The sequence below is a fragment of the Carica papaya genome, chromosome 7 (genome assembly GCF_054855325.1).
Source record: "Carica papaya isolate Zhongbai chromosome 7, ASM5485532v1, whole genome shotgun sequence".
Classification (NCBI taxonomy): Eukaryota; Viridiplantae; Streptophyta; class Magnoliopsida; order Brassicales; family Caricaceae; genus Carica; species Carica papaya.
Window position 1 is genome coordinate 11,449,564 of NC_142315.1, and position 16,467 is coordinate 11,466,030.

Consider the following 16,467-nt stretch of genomic DNA (forward strand, 5'->3'; position numbering starts at 1 on the left):
CGGGTGTTCCTTAAGGCCACTCCTTCCAAGAAAATCAGTAGGTTTGGCAAGAGGGAGAAATTAAATTCCTAGTTTATTTGGCCATTTGAAATCTTATACAGAATTGGTACCACCACCTAGAGACTGACACTGCCTCCAGAACTTTCTAGGGTCCACAATGTGTTTCATGTGTCCATGCTACGCAAGTACAATCCGGACTCCTCTCACGTCTTTGCCCACGAGCCTCTTTCACTCCAGGAGAATCTGTCCTACGAGGAAGTATCGGTCAGTATTATGGACCGAAAGAGCAGATTACTCCGCAATCGGGAAATTCCCTTTGTTAAGGTCCTATTGCAGAATCACACACCGAGAGAGGCCACATGGGAGGAAGAATCAGACTTCAAAGCTCAATATTCCCAATTGTTTGATTGAGAATGAGAGAGAAAAATTTGAGGGACCAAATTTCTTTTCAGGGGAGGAGAATTGTAATACCCAAATTAACTTTTAATTTATGTTAATTTGTAAATATAATTTTCTAATTTTTTAATTTTAATTTAGTGTGAAAATGAAAAAAATTTGATGGAGGATGAAATTGAAAATAATTTTAGAAAACTATGTGAAAATTTGGGTTCTGAGGATATTTTTAAAAGAAAAATTAGAAACTATGGATCAAAATATAATTTAGGAAAGTTGTGCCACGTAAGATGCCTGGTCATTAGCCCCGGCGAAGCAGGACGTGCTGTGTGGCAACAGATGCTGACGCAGTGCCATGCGGGACGCCGATTGAATGGCCCAGATTCACTCCTGTGCGCACAGACAACTTGGATGCGTTTCTATCCCAAACGCGATCAGATGGTCAGATTTAAACACGATTAACGGTACATATCTACTTTTTATTTAAACGTGATCGAATGACCCATATTAGATTGCGATGAATGGTTCATATTCACTTTCTATTTAATCACGATCGGACGGTTCAGATCAAACGCGATGGACGACCCATGTTAAATGATGACAGATATAAATAACCCTCTTCAAACCAAACCCTAACCCTAGCCGCCAGACCCTCCCCCCCTGGAAAAGAAGACTCAGCCACCAGAAAGGAAGCCACTGTCGCACTGGAGCCACTTCCGACCTCCAGAAGAGGTAACAATTTCCCCCTTTGCTAGGAATTCAATTTTAAACAACTCTATTATCAAATCGGAGCAAAAGGACATGCAGATTAGCCAAAAACCATGGGTAAAGCCTAGCGACGTCGCCGCAGGAAATTGTAAAAACCACTTCCAATGAGGCCCTTCCCGATTCCCGTTCTGCAAATTTTTTCCACCGTTGTAATCACCGTTTCCTTCGCTATAGGTTGACCGAAGAAAAATACTCAATTGCAAAAGTGAGCCGGTGAAGCCGCCGCACTGGAGAGCCCCGCTGTTGGTGAGTTTCGATTTTTCATTTTTTTTTCGACCAACGGAGACCCCTTACTGTGTTTTCTCACAGGGATTGAAGCAAAATCGGCCAAAAATAGCCAACCCAAGGCGGACCACTGCCGGCCGTCGCCGTAGCATGGCGGAGCCGCCGTGCCGGATTTCCAGACTTGGCTAAAAAAGGGTCCTGACACTGATTTTGAATTTTTTTAAAATATTTGTAGGTAATTGTTGCGCGTTTTAATCCCAAAAAAAAAAATTCAAGGAATCCGGGGACCATTAGTAGGCGCAGTCAATAAGTTTACTTTTTCATGCATCAATTTGAGTAAGAATCTCTCATTCTATTCTTTGTTATATAATTAAAGTCAAATTAATAAAACTACAGTGTTTTGTGCAATTTAAAATATATCCATAATTAATTACATGTTACTAATAGAGTCGGAACCGGTTACTTATTACCGTTTATCATGTTTTAATTGATTGATCAATTTTATAGATTTAAATACATGTATTATTTGTTTTATGTGTTTACGGTTGAATTAGAAAAAATGGAGATTAAAGAAAAATAGAAAATTGCGTGATTAAGTGAATGGATGAAATAACAACCTTACTGGATATCCTACGAGATGGTGGACGGACCGGGTACATAGAAAACCCTACCGTGAACGTTGTCTCATATCGGACGAAGTATCGAGGTTTGGTAATTTGGTGCTCATACCGGACGAGGTATGAGGACGACCTATTTCACCCTCATACTGGACGGAGTATTGAGGTTTAGTAGTTTGTCGGTCATACCGGACGGGGTATGGGGATGACCCGTTAATTAGAAATGTTAAAGAAAATGGTTCATGCATTGTGGAGACATCCCTATGAACTCCCATGGATACAAGTAGGCTGATAAATGATAAAATTATTGTTCAAATCGATTACATATAAAATCATAATATGTGTTATGTTATTGTCTCTATAAGTTATTTTATAAGTCTCATTACGGTAAGTAGATGGTAAAAATTTTTGTTTATGATAAATGAATTTATTTAATTAAGAGCTCCATTAGTTGTTGTTATTTTTCTAGCAATCTTCATTTCTGTGTCGGTGAGTAGTATGATATTCTTAATGGATTAGTGTAGCTCATTCTCTATTTGACCATTTCAGATCTAAAGAATTAAGATCCAGAGCCTGATCCACAAAAGGTTGCGAGTAGGATGTGAGTTTTATTTATTTTTCGTTTATTTGCTTAATTCTTTGTATTTCATTTAAAAGAGTAATTTCCGTAGCACTATTTGGTATTTTAAGTTATTGTGTAAGAAATGTAAACCGTAACTAATCATTTCGTTTTTGCACTTAATTTATAATTTATTTTTTTTTAAATTATGGGGACGCTACAGGTTGGGATTGTGAAGCTATAAGAAGGAGCATTATTTACTCCATTCTAAACACCAATTGCATGAGTTAAAGGAGGAAGAAGAATTTGATGTAAATGATATAGGAGAAGAGTTCTTTATTATTAGGTTTTATAACGTAAAAGATAAAACCATGGTTTTATTATGTGGCCCTTGGGTTATTTATGACTATTATTTTCATGTTCTATAATAGAAACCAAACCTCTAGGCAAATACCAAATATATATATATATATATATATATATATATATACACAAAATAATAGTTTAAATACACATGCCTTAACCTTGGAGTACTATATGAGGCGATTGAAGAGATCATCAAAATTATTAAAAACTAAATGTGGATCAATAATAATACTATGTGAAATACTTATATATATATATATATATATATATATACAAGGACTAATTAGGAAACCATTAGCTTCTTAGGTGTTACTGGGGTTGTACATAAAAAGTAATACCAAATATCTTTTTTGCATGGCATGAGTTTGAACATAAGCTTGATTCTTGCCATCACACTGAGATTGAGCCCCCATCTAGTGAGGAGGAATGGGTTGTTGTAAAAGAAAAGCCTCAAAAAAGATAATTTGTGTTATTGTTGTGCCTCTACAATGATTTTTATTAATATATGTCTCTATTCATTAACTTAAATATACAATGTAAATTAAGGAAAAATAAATAAAAAAAAATTAACAACAATATATTTAAATATGTATAATCAGGAGAAAAGAAAGAACACTCTGTGCATGTGTGTGTGTGTGTGTATATATATATGTATATACATGTAGTTTAATCATGGGAAAATATTGAATTTTGTAATTTGAATGTTCTCAGAAGAGGGAACAATATCTTCAAGCTTCCACTGAAGATGTCAATTTCAACAAAAATGACATTTAGCATGACACGCTTTTACAGTCTTAGAAGTGGAAACCTCAACAGCCTGTATGCAGAGAATGAATTAATCAGAATTAGCACAAAGCAAAAGGAAGGGTAAGTTATGAAGGCAGAGTGATCATACATGTCTGTGATCAGCAGTTAACTTGTTTAACAAGGAAGAAAATTTTAAGCATAAAAATAACAAAACCAATATGAATTTCAAAAGCACTCGACTGCCCCTGCTTAAATAAGCTGGCACTGGAATTGCAAAAGACGATCAACACTCATGAAATCGTACGTCGAAATTATTTCATAACACGAAAAACTAATTAAACGGGAACTAATTAAAGATTTGCAGAAAATCTAGGTGAGCTGTGAAGCTCGAGAAGAAGAATCTGGAGAGACGGTCGCAAGAGCAGGGAGAGAGATCTTTGGGTTTGAGTTAATCTTTAATTCATAATAATATTGGATACTTCATTGCATTCTTTTATATGTACAGCCAAGTAATGTTACCTTCAATATGTACGCATCAATTCCAAGCTTTGCAATCCTTGCAGCTTCCGAAATTTTCATCACCATTGCCCCAGTAGTATCATGTGCTGACACCCAAATTTCAACAGTTTTAAGAATTTTTGAAACAGTAAAAAATATCAGAACATGACTAAGACTTCAGATTATTAAAACAGCTACATTCATCCCTTTCTTTCTACTTATACCGGTGTTCTAAATGCGTTATATTGTCACAATTTCCTCTGTAATAACAAGGGTTCCAATAAAGTGCTGGTTGAGATTCTGATCCCATTAACTACACATCCCATTTTTATCAAACCTGGCACGATTTGTGCTGTTAATAATGCATAATGACAACAACATTTAAAGGGAGAAAGAACAAAAAAGAAAAAGAAGTTTGTGGTACAAAGTCTTACAGATTTGTGTCTAGCAACAAAACCGCCTTGATTATGAACACCAGATTTGCTGCTAGCCTGAAAGTGCCCAAAAGAACGGAACACCAACTACTAAGAACGTAAGCAAATACCATTCCAAATCTTTTCCGACCTGATACCATATGACACATCAATCCTAAAGTCCTTAACCGTAGTACTAAATAAGCGTAAGCTCATCCCTCAACCTCTCATTAAAGTATTACAGACCAGAGATCATACAGTCACATTTTCTTTTGAAGCCTTCTTTTTTGCTATTTTATTATTCATGTAATGTTTAAATTTATGAAGCTGCAATCTGAAAGAAAGATCTTACAAGCAAGCCAAGCTATCTCACAAACCTGCACCATGAGAAAGAAGAAAGAAGAAAGAAGAAAGTAGGAAGAAGAAAGAGAGCTTATTCGTTTCTCTGCTTAAGAACTAGAAAAATTTATGCCAAGAATGATGACCATTTAAAATCAATTTTCTTCTTTGCTTTAGTCTTAGTAGATTTGTTATTGATATATATAGAAATTAGGACATAACCAAATCTTCTGAATTGGAGGAAGAATTTCAATATACTTTTTATTTTTAAAGAAGGGACTACGATAAAAAAAAGAGGATTTTTACTTCAAGCATGGACATGAGCTATCAAGTTTCACATGGAACATTAGATAGGCTAATCAGCAGGGATGTATAATTAGACGTAAATTGTCTTAATGTTGTTCGTCCATTAATTGATTACAAGTGGACCGGGGAATCCATTTTGGTTTAGAAACTGTTGAAAAAAAAAAATGTTTATTCGTTATGCTAAAGAATATAAATGAGTTGAGATATCTTATAAATAAATTAGTATACAAAGGTTAACACTCAGTTATAATTTGATCCTTTATATTTTTTATAAAATTCAACTCATAATTTTTATTTATTTATTTAAAATATTTAATTTTTAAATAAAAAAAGTTAAAACTAATTAAACTACGTTTAAACACTTTAAATAATAGTTTAAAAGAATAAATTTGATTAATTAAATAAATAAACACTCAATTTAGTCTTTAAAATATTAGTTTATTATCAAATTGTAAAACTTTAAAATTATAGTGAGGAAATGCCGGTGTAGTTTGGACAAAGTCAAAAAGAGTTAGTTGAGTTTTACTTCTCAAAGGGAAAGACATTAAAAGACAGGAACTCGTCGGCTGTGCTTTTCACAAAAAAAAACTTTTTTAATTATTTGGGCAGATGGTACAAATTATAACACACCACAAAAAAAAAAAAAAAAAAAAAGGAAAATCCACCACATTTTAAGATCAAATCTACCTCGTTAAGATATTTTAGCCGCCTTCAATTATCATTATTATTACCACTTTCTGCCAAAAATGTTATAATAATAATTAATAAATCAATAAATCTTTTCTTTAATTAAACATAAGTAAGATATTAGTTTCGTCCTAAATTATGTTTAAATATTTAACTGACATATATGTTCAAAAAATTACTGGCACTTCAAAATATAAATTAAGAATATAATATTAAAATAGATATAAAGATATTAAAACTAAATATTTTCATTATTTTTTTTAATATAGTACTTTTATAACTAATTATATAAATAGTAATAATTAAATTATTAATTTTACAGAATTATAGTTGTTTTTTTAAAATAATAATTATTAATTAGACAAGTCAAATATATTTGAACAGAGTGAACGACTTCATTTTATATTATTTTTCGTATAAGATTCTTTTATTACATCATCAGTTCTATTATGTTACTTATAAATTTACTGTAGCACCCGGAAAGGAGAAGAAAAAAAAAAAAAAAAAAAAAAAAAAGGGCGGCCACGTCAGCAGCCACGTCAGCAGGCCCAGTCAGCAGTCCCGGCCAACCAGGGCCTGCCACGTGGCAAGACCGCGTCACTCCAAAAGGAGCCACGTTGGCGATCCGCGTGGGTGCGATCTGACGGCCCAGATCAATCACGCGATCGGACGGCCCAGATTCAATCGCACGGACGGCCCAGATTCAATCAAAAACGAACGGCCCAGATTAAAACAAAATGAACGGCTGTGATCAAAAGGCAAGGGGTTATAAATAGAACCCCCACACCAGACCACAAACCCTAGCCGCCAGCCGCTCGCCGGAGAAGACGAACCAGAGGCCGACCGCCGCCACCCGCCGCCACTCGCCGCCGCACCGGGGAAATTTCCGACCGCCGATCGAGGTAAATTTCATACCCCGACTCGTTTTTCCCCACTGATTCCTCCTATGGCCAAATCGAAGCCGAAATCATGGCCAGGCCGGAATACGCGGCCGAAGCCCAGCGGCGCCGCCGCGCCCCCTCTCGGTTTTTGCCTCCGACGAGGCCCTTCCCGGCCTCCGTTCGATGCAATTTTTATATCACCGTGATCACCATTCTTTTCTCTACAGGTTGACCGGAGCCGAATCACCAAAACACGAACCTCGCCGGAGAGCCGCTGCACCCGAGAGCGCCGCCGCCGGTAAGCTCCGTTTTTCCGTGATTTTTTGGCCCCCCGAGGGCCCTAGGGCTGTTTTCTGACAAGGACCAATGCGAGTGTGGCCGAATTCGGCCGAAAACGGCCGAAAACAGTCAACCCGAGGCGACTCGCCGCCGCCAGCGGCGGCGCCGTCGCCGGAGCACGGCGGAGCCGCCGTGCCGGAGTTGCGATTTGGTCCGAAAGGGGCCCTGGGCCTAATTTGGATTTTTTTTGGAACACGTGCAGGTACTGTTAGTGTGTTTCAGTTCCCCGGGAAAAATTCAGGGAAAATTAGGGAAGGCCTGCAGGCGCACTGTGAATCGTATTCGGATCTCGAAAACAAGTAAGGACCCCTCACCCTATTTCCTATCACGGTATTAAAGTTCAAAATGATAAAACGGTATTTCTTGAATTAACGCATGTGTGAAATTGCTTAAGGTTGCTAATGGAGCCCGAGTCTAGTGTGATTGATGATTTACTGTTATTTGGCCTGTTTACAGCTTTAAATGCAAAATGAGGTTTGATGTGTTCATTTTACAGATTTGTGTGCATGTACTACGTTTTTATTAATTATGGGTTGAATGACTGAAAAACTGATATTGTATGTTGTCTGTTGGTATGAATTACGATTTGCTTGTTTAAATGTGAATTGATGATGTTGATTGAGGAAAAGGAAAATGAAAGATTGTATAGACTGATAATTGTATTATGGGGGTCAGCCTGACTAGATATCCTGGGAGATGGTGGACGGACCGGGTCCGTAGGGAACCCTACCGGGATTGTGGTCTCACATGCCGGACGGGGTATGGAGATCTTATGGTTTTGGCGCCCATACCGGACGGGGTATGGGGACGGCCCGTTTCACCCTCATACCGGACGGGGTATTGAGGTTTATGGTTTTGGCGCCCATACCGGACGGGGTATGGGGACGGCCCGTTTCACCCTCATACCGGACGGGGTATTGAGGTTCATGGTTTTGGCGCCCATACCGGACGGGGTATGGGGGCGGCCCTGGAAACTGATTATGAATGTTAAAGGTTAACGGGTAGCGGAACCCCTATGGACCCCCACGGATACTAGTAGGCTGGTAAATGAGAAAAAAGGATATGTTGTACAATGATTGAATTACAAGAGGCGTGATAAGTGTTATGTTTTACAGCTTAGATTATTCAATGATTATGATGATGTTATTGTGTTTCTCATATTGTTTTCATAAATTCCACCAAGGTAAGTGGATGGTAAAGGTTTTCATGTTAATAAACGAGTTTATTGTAAATTGTGCTCCATTGGTCTTTTTGTGTTTTTCTACCCACCTTTACCTCCGTGACGGTGAGATATCGTGATGTTCTTACTGGGCTAGTGTAGCTCACTCCTTATTTAACCATTTCAGATCAGGAAGACATGGTTCCCGAGCCCGTTCCGCAGGAGGACGACGAAGGGGATACCCAGAGACTCTGTAGTCATACTCATAGTTTTATTTTCGAGTTCCTCTCTTAGTTAGTTTAATCTTTTATATTTTAAGTACGTTTCTGGTTTTTCGTGTAAGGGATGTTAACTGAAATTTTGATCTCGCTTCCGCATTTGATATATTTAAATACTCATTTCATTTTAATATTTCCGGGGCTGTTACATTTACACTAATTTATCATTATAATGTGTACATACAAATTTTATTTAGATCACATAATTAGTTAAATTTAATTATATTCAACATCATAATTTATCTCATTTAAATAATATGTATTATTTGAAACTAATATGTATTATTAATTCTAAAAGTGCATTATGGTACATTTCAAACAAACATAACAAAGAAGGGTATTAAAGTTAGTTAAGTTTTAGTGTAATTTTAATATAACCAAATATAGTAACGGAATTATGATGATTATTTTTTAACTTGCTAATCAAAGGGTGTAATATAATTATAATTATAATGTATGGAGTTTGATTTACATTCCAATTTCATAGAGTAAGAATAGTAATATAATCTTGTAACATCTCGAGTCCGAAAAATTGACTCGTAATGATATAATTTATTTTTAAGAAAATAATAATAAAAAGTTTAGAGTTTAATTTTAATTATTTTTTTAAGAAATATATGTATTTTGGACGAAATTAAAAATAATTTTAAAAAAGTATGGTGAAACTGTAAATAAAGGGAGTTATATTTGAAAAAAAAATTTTAAAAACATAGATCAAATTGCAAAAAAAAAGAAAGTACGGGCCATATAGGACGGTCACGTCAGCAGCACCATGAGTCAGGATGCACTGCGTGGCAGACACGCTGACCGGGCTTCATGTGGGAGCCACGCGGGCGTTCCGCATGCCAGGGCAATCGAACGACATGTGTCTACTATCACGCGCACGAACAATCCAGATTGATTTCCCGGATAAGCATGATCGAATGGTCCACGCATCTTCAATCGAACGGTCCAGATTTATTTCCATAATAAGCGAGATCGGACGACTGAGGATGATCTACGCGGGCCCGGATAGACGACCGAGATTAAGGGGAGAGGGGTATTTAAGCATCTCTTCAGACAAACTCTAACCCCACCGGACAGACACCTCGTCGGAGAAGAAGAAGAAGGGCAACCGGAGGAGAAGCCCAACCACCAGAGGACATTGATGCCACCATGTTGGAGACCTAAAACGCACCGATGAACACGATTCTTCTTCTCATTCTTCCCGTTTCTCTGCCCTTTAGCCGTCCAATACGTTTTCGATGCAGAATAACCGAGAACAACTGCAACCCATGAGAAAGGAACGATAGCGCTCGGTTGAGCCACCGTACCAGAAGGCCAAAATCGATGGTAAACTTCTATTTTTCCTCTCATTTCATCGAGGAACACCTCTTAACCATGATTTAAATAGATTTTCACCGAGAACCAGCTAAAAATGGCCTGACTGATAGGCATAACCGCCACAGAATGAGGACTAAGTGACAGCACCCCTCCAAAACCCCAACTCGACCTCCGATGAGATTTTTTTTCTTTTTTCACCATTCCTCGTGCATTTTCATGCCATTTTGATGCACGGTTCAATCTTATCAGAAAAACTCAAGAAATTCAAGAACAAAAAATCGTTGAAAAAACTCTAGTAAAAAAGGCATTGTTCTGGACATTAAACTATTATGGTTAAATTAAAGCTAAATTAATAATAAACAAAAAATTATAAATAGTTGGCAATTCCTTGATTAATTAAATACGGTTTACCGATGGAGTCAGTAACTGGTTAGTATATGTTTACCACTAGCTTATTCGTGTTGTCTATTCATGATTTTTATTCTTATTTTATCTTATTTGCTTATTTTTTTACTTTATTTTATTATAATTTATTTTATTTTTTTTAGCCTATTCAGTTGACCTAACCCGTTTCTATCTTAATTTTGTTATATCAGTTTAAAACTAATGCTTTAATCATGCTTTTTGAATCGTTAGATTTTAGTTTATTCTGCTTAATTATTACATTGCACTCCACCTTAATTGATCATTTTGTTTTACTTTTCGTGCTATCGCAACATATGATGTCCCTATTCTATTATGGTATTGTATCTCATTTGTACTTACAGTTTCATCTCTTAACAAATATTGAAGCATGGTGATATAATTGAATTTTATAGATTATTTTGGGACTTGAAATCAAATTAGAATGGATTGAAACAAGATTTGGGCATAAAAGGGTTGAAACATGAAGATGTGGGAGACATGGCCATAACACACGGCTGTGTGTTATAGAGCCAGCGTTTCTATTTCTAAGGAGGAGTGAGACACGACCATGTTCCTGGAAGACACGGCCGTGTACCCTATACTGGGTTAACACGACTACATGTAAAGAAGGTAGCGTTTCTGTTTCATTCGATGAAAGAGACACAGTCGTGTGTTTGGGAGACACGGCTGTGTCATGTCTAAAAGCAGGAAATTGACTTAATTTTGAGGAAGACACGATCGTGTGTCAATTCGACATGGTTGTGGGATGTATCAGATCAGAATATTAGGTCTTGAATGATATAAAAAAAGGAAGAGCCCAAAAAGAAAATGATACCAGAGGAGGGGAAAAGAGAAGATAACTGCAGACATTAAGAACTTTTTCTAGTCGGTTATTTTTAATTATTTTATGTTTCCTTTAGATTTCACTCTTGTAATTTTTTTTAGGATGTGTAACTAAACTTTTCTGTTGGGATCTTTGATGAAACCCTAAGTGATACTTTGTGATTTCTTTATTTAATTTATAAAAGACTTCTTCCCCAGTCCCTATGTGCTATCTTGTGACTTAATGCATAGATTGATCACCTATTTATTAATTTATGATGAATAATTGGATTGAGAGATTGATTGTTCATTAAAATATCAAGTTAGCACAATAAATCGACTGTGAGCAGAGATACTTGGCATGATCTATATATTTGATGACTGAATATTAATGTACCGATTCATACTAATCCATAGAGATATGTGTGTTATTATAAATTAGCTAGGATAATTAATCTTGAGAAAGAGATTACTACATGATTGAATAAATTTGAGAGAAAATTCTAGTTGTAGATTGAATTAAAGAAATTCATAGTTGAACTTAAGGTGGCTTCTAATATCTCAACCATAATTATATCTTGGTTGTTAATTAATTCCAGTTGATTATTTCTTTTTTGTTGTTAAATTTTAGTTTATACTCATTCTCTTAATTGTTGGCCAAATAATGTCAATCAGTTATGATTCTCGTAATTGTTATATTAGTCTTCATGGGACGATATTTGAATTTACTATTATAGTACGTGTTCGAACTAGTGCACTTGCTAGGGGAGTTCACATCACAATAAGTTTTTGGCGTCATTGTTGGGGACTAATACTACCAATATTAGAGTTGACTAATTTTTATTAATTTGATATTTTTACCTTGTTTGCTTTGTTTTACTAACTATTTATAGGGGGTTCTGTAGTGCATGACCAGAAGCAACAAAGAAATATTGATTTTTGATATAGAAATCGAAACGACTTGTCATAAACTAAGAGCATAAGCAAGTAGTAGGCGACTCCCATCTCGTGTTAGAAATTCATTTAGAAGAGGAACGACAACGATGGGTGACGAATCAAAAGGGCGAAGAGAATGCACAATGATGGATTATGCTATTCTATCTCTTACTAGAATTGAATTGAATGTCACAAGGCTGGCTGTAATAGCTAATAATTTTGAGATTAAGCCAGCCATCATCCAGATGATTCAGCAAAGAATACAATTTTTTGAATTCCTACCTGAAGATCCTAATGAGTACATTGCCAATTTTTTGGAAATTTGTGACACTTTCAAGCACAATGGAGTGAGCAATGATGCAATCAGATTAAGGCTCTTCCCTTTCTTATTGAAGGATAGATGTAAGATTTGGTTGAATTCGTTACTAGCTGGTTCCATCACTACTTGGAAGGACATGGCAAAACACTTTCTAATCAAGTACTTTTCCCCTTCAAAGACAGCTAGGTTGAGGAATGACATCATAACATTCGCACAAATAGATGGAGAATCATTGTATGAGTCTTGGGATTACTATAGGGATCTACTAAAAAGAGTTCCTCACTATAGTTTACCTATGTAGCTTCAAGTGCAGACATTCTACAATGGTCTCACTGCCAACATTACCATGATTGATGCAGCAGCTGAAGGAACATTGAATAATTAAACACCTGATGCGACCTACAAGTTGATTGAGGATATGGCGAATAATAGTTACTAATGGGAAAATGAGAGATCTTTATCAAGAAAGAGTGTTGGCTTGCATATTATACAACTCTATCTGTGCAAATTGAGGCTTTAACTAAGAAGATAGACAACATGAATATGGTGACAGTGTAAAAAGTACGAGTTCAGAATTCTGAATTTCAACAAGGGAATCCTTATTCTAACACTTACGATCTTGGATGGAGGAATCACCTTAATTTTTTATAGGGCAACCAAAATAATCAGAGACAATCTGCCCCACCAGTTCCACCCCCCATTAAATGAAGGCCAAACATAGAGGATATGTTTGCTAAATTCATGACAGCAATGGACACTAGCCTACAATGTAATGATGCCTCCATCAAAAGTCTAGAGAACCAAAATAGGCAATTGGCAAAGTTGATTTCTGAGCATGCTCAAGAAACTTTACCAAACAACACAGAGAACAACCCAAGAGAGCATATGAATGCTATAACATTGAGGAGTGGAAAACAATTAGTGGAAGTGGAAACAACCAAGAGAACACATACAGATGATAGGAACTCAAACAAGGAGAAAATTGAAAAAAAAAAGGAGATCAAGAGAAGGAGTGGCCCAATTGAGAAGGAGAACACTCCAACATTCAATATTCGGGGAGATTGAAGCAACAACAAAATGATAAATAATTCAATAAATTTTTAAATATTTTTAAACAATTGCATATTAACATTCCTTTGGTTGAAGTTTTAAAACAGATGCCTCGCTATGCAAAGTTCCTAAAGGAGATTCTCTAAAACAAGAAGAAGTTAGAAGACATGGCCATGGTGATGCTTAACGAAGAATACTCAGCTATTCTACAAAACAAGATGCCATAAAAGTGGAGTGATCTAGGTAAGTTTACTATTCCATGAAACTTAGGTGATATTTCAATTGAAAAAACATTATGTGATTTAGGAGCTAGTATCAATTTGATACCATATATTACTTATAAAAAACTAGGATTGGGAGAACCTAGGCCTATTAGGATTATTTTCTAATTAGTAGATAGGTCTATCAAAATTTTGGTTAAAATAATAGAAAATGTACTAGTTAAGGTTGATAAGTTTATATTTTCAGTAGACTTTATGATCTTAGATGTGGAAGAGGACTTTGAGATACCAATTATCCTAGGAAGACCATTTTTAGCAACTACTAGAGTTTTAATTGATGTTTATGATGGTAAATTATCTCTTAGAGTATTTGATGAGGAAATTACTTTTTATATGTCTGAATTCATAAAATATGCACATACCTCATATTATACTTGTTTCATGATTTATATACTTGATTTGGTCATGCAAGGTATTTTTCAGAAAAATTATTTTAAAGATGTATTAGAACGAGGTATCATGATTGAAGAAATGAGTGACATTAAGAATGAAAAAGTCAAGGAGCAAGTAGCTTTACTAGAAGTGAGACCTTAGTTTAATGCACCAAGGAACTTTATATTTAATGAGATTTGTAGCTCTAGTGAAAATAAAGACAAGCCATCAACTAAGGAACCATCGAACAAATTGAAATCAAGGTGGTTGAGACCCATGGATAAGTTTGAGCCTAGCTATCCCCAAGCCAATGTACAAACATGTCCTAATTCAAGTTCTATCATAAAGGAGAGATTAGAGTAGCTAAGTAGGGGGCAAGAAAGAATTAAAGAATGCCAAAGGCGAATGGAACATTATATGATGGCGTACTATTAGCATACAGGATTCCAGCCCCCACCCTATCCACGGTCAAAAAATTTGTCTCATTTTTATGTTATTTTATTTCTATTTTCTATTTTTTTGTTTGTTTTTTAGTCTATTTTTATCTTTTATATCTTTTAGTTCCCTTCTCTCATTTACCACTAACTTACTTGCTGAGTTTTCCTTTAGCATTTATCGATATATTTTTAGGTTTTTCACAAACTTCACCAAGGCTATATAGATGCTACTCCATCAAATTTTCAGGGAAGTTTAATTTATTTTGTTGTGATTGTCTTTCATCTTTCTTCTTTATGAACTATAGGGACATAGTTGCATTTAAATGTGGGGGAGTGGTATTCTAATTCTTTATATTTGTTCTTATCCTCTAAATCTTAATGAAGTTCCTTGGTTTGATATTGACATGTCATGTTGCATCATGACTACCTATGATGATAGTTATGACATTAAATCTATATGTACGATGATAAGATTGTTTGTGGAAATAGTTTAGCAATTGAAGTATTTGACCTTTTTAGTTTATTTAAGTTTTAAGAGTTTAGAATCTTTTACATCATTTGAGTCATGATATTTGTTCTTTTGTCTAAACTGAATAATTATTTATAAAAGTAAGCATATTTTGGTATAGAATTGGATATATATGTATGCAAAAAAAAAAAAAACTACTTCGCTGATCACTCAATTCTATATAACTAAAGGGCGCAGCTTAGTGGTTCGGTGTCATGCTAGCTTAACCAGAGGTCTCCAATTTAAGTCCTAGGAACGTAGCTGCCTTTGGTAGGGAAAGCTTACCCCTTACTGGACTGATTTTGCTCAAATAATAAAATGGTGGTTATGAGTAAAGCTAGTAGAAAAAAAAACTACTCTGCTGATCACTTAATTTTACACCACCAAGGGGCGTAGCTTAGTGGTTTGACGTTATGCTAGCTTAACCAGATGTCTCAATTTTGAGCCATGGGAACACAGTTGTCATTGATAGGGAGGGCTTACTCCTTAGTTGACCGATATAGATCAAAAAATAAAATGTTGATTATGAGTAGAGCTAGTGGCCATTCGAAAGTGTGACCAACTGAGTAACCGAGGGCTGGCATCACCAATGTCTACAATCGCGTAGAAAGGTTGACTGACATTCCGAATGACTAATAAGGTGCCTTAAAAAAAGTAAAAATAAAGTTGTATATATGCTTACTCTTTTACCAACTGAGCTTGATTATGTTTTGGATTATAAAGTTTGGATATTACAAATGATTGAATGACTCAGAATATTTTGGATACTTAATTTCTAAGAATAAGATCGGACTAGATGGGGTCTATATTATGAAGTTGTTGAATTGTCTTCTATAGATGATTGTGCCTTTGTACATATTATTTTGTGTTATCCTGATGTAATATGGTCTTGATGAGGAGGATTTCATTAATGGTTTTGCTATGGAATGGATTTAAGATTGCTTGAGGACAAGCAAAAACTCAAGTGTAGGGGAATTGATATAATTGAATTTTATAAATATTTTTCTATTTTATTTGAGTTGATTTTGATTGATTTTTCCACGTATGCAATTGGATTGTCTTTGCCACTTTTCAGGAATGAATTTGGGACTTGGAGGCAAATTAAAGTGGATTAGAACAAGATTTGGGCGAAAAAGGGTTAAAATATAAAGATGTTGGAGACATGGCCATAACACATGGTTATGTGTTATGGAGCCAGGGTTTTTGTTTATGAGGAGGAGTGAGACATGACCATGTTCCTAGAAGACATGATCGTGTGCCCAGCACATGACCATATGTTAAGAAGACAACGTTTCTGTTTCACTCGATGAAAGAGACACAGTCGTGTGTTTGGGAGACACAACCATGTCGTGTTTAAAACTTGAAGTAATTTCGAGGAAGACACGGTGGTGTATCAATTCGACATGGTCGTGGGACGTGCCATATTAGAATATTATGTC

At 35.7% G+C, this 16,467-nt stretch overlaps 1 long non-coding RNA gene across 1 annotated transcript; it reads right to left on the reverse strand.

Annotated features, from left to right (window-relative positions):
- Positions 1-3,494: 3,494 nt before the first annotated feature.
- Positions 3,495-5,402, reverse strand: LOC148252959 (uncharacterized). The gene is made up of 3 exons (XR_015813734.1): positions 4,608-5,402; positions 4,195-4,280; positions 3,495-3,745 (listed from the first exon to the last, which is right to left on the reverse strand). It is a non-coding gene; the product is annotated as an uncharacterized LOC148252959 (long non-coding RNA).
- Positions 5,403-16,467: the final 11,065 nt, after the last annotated feature.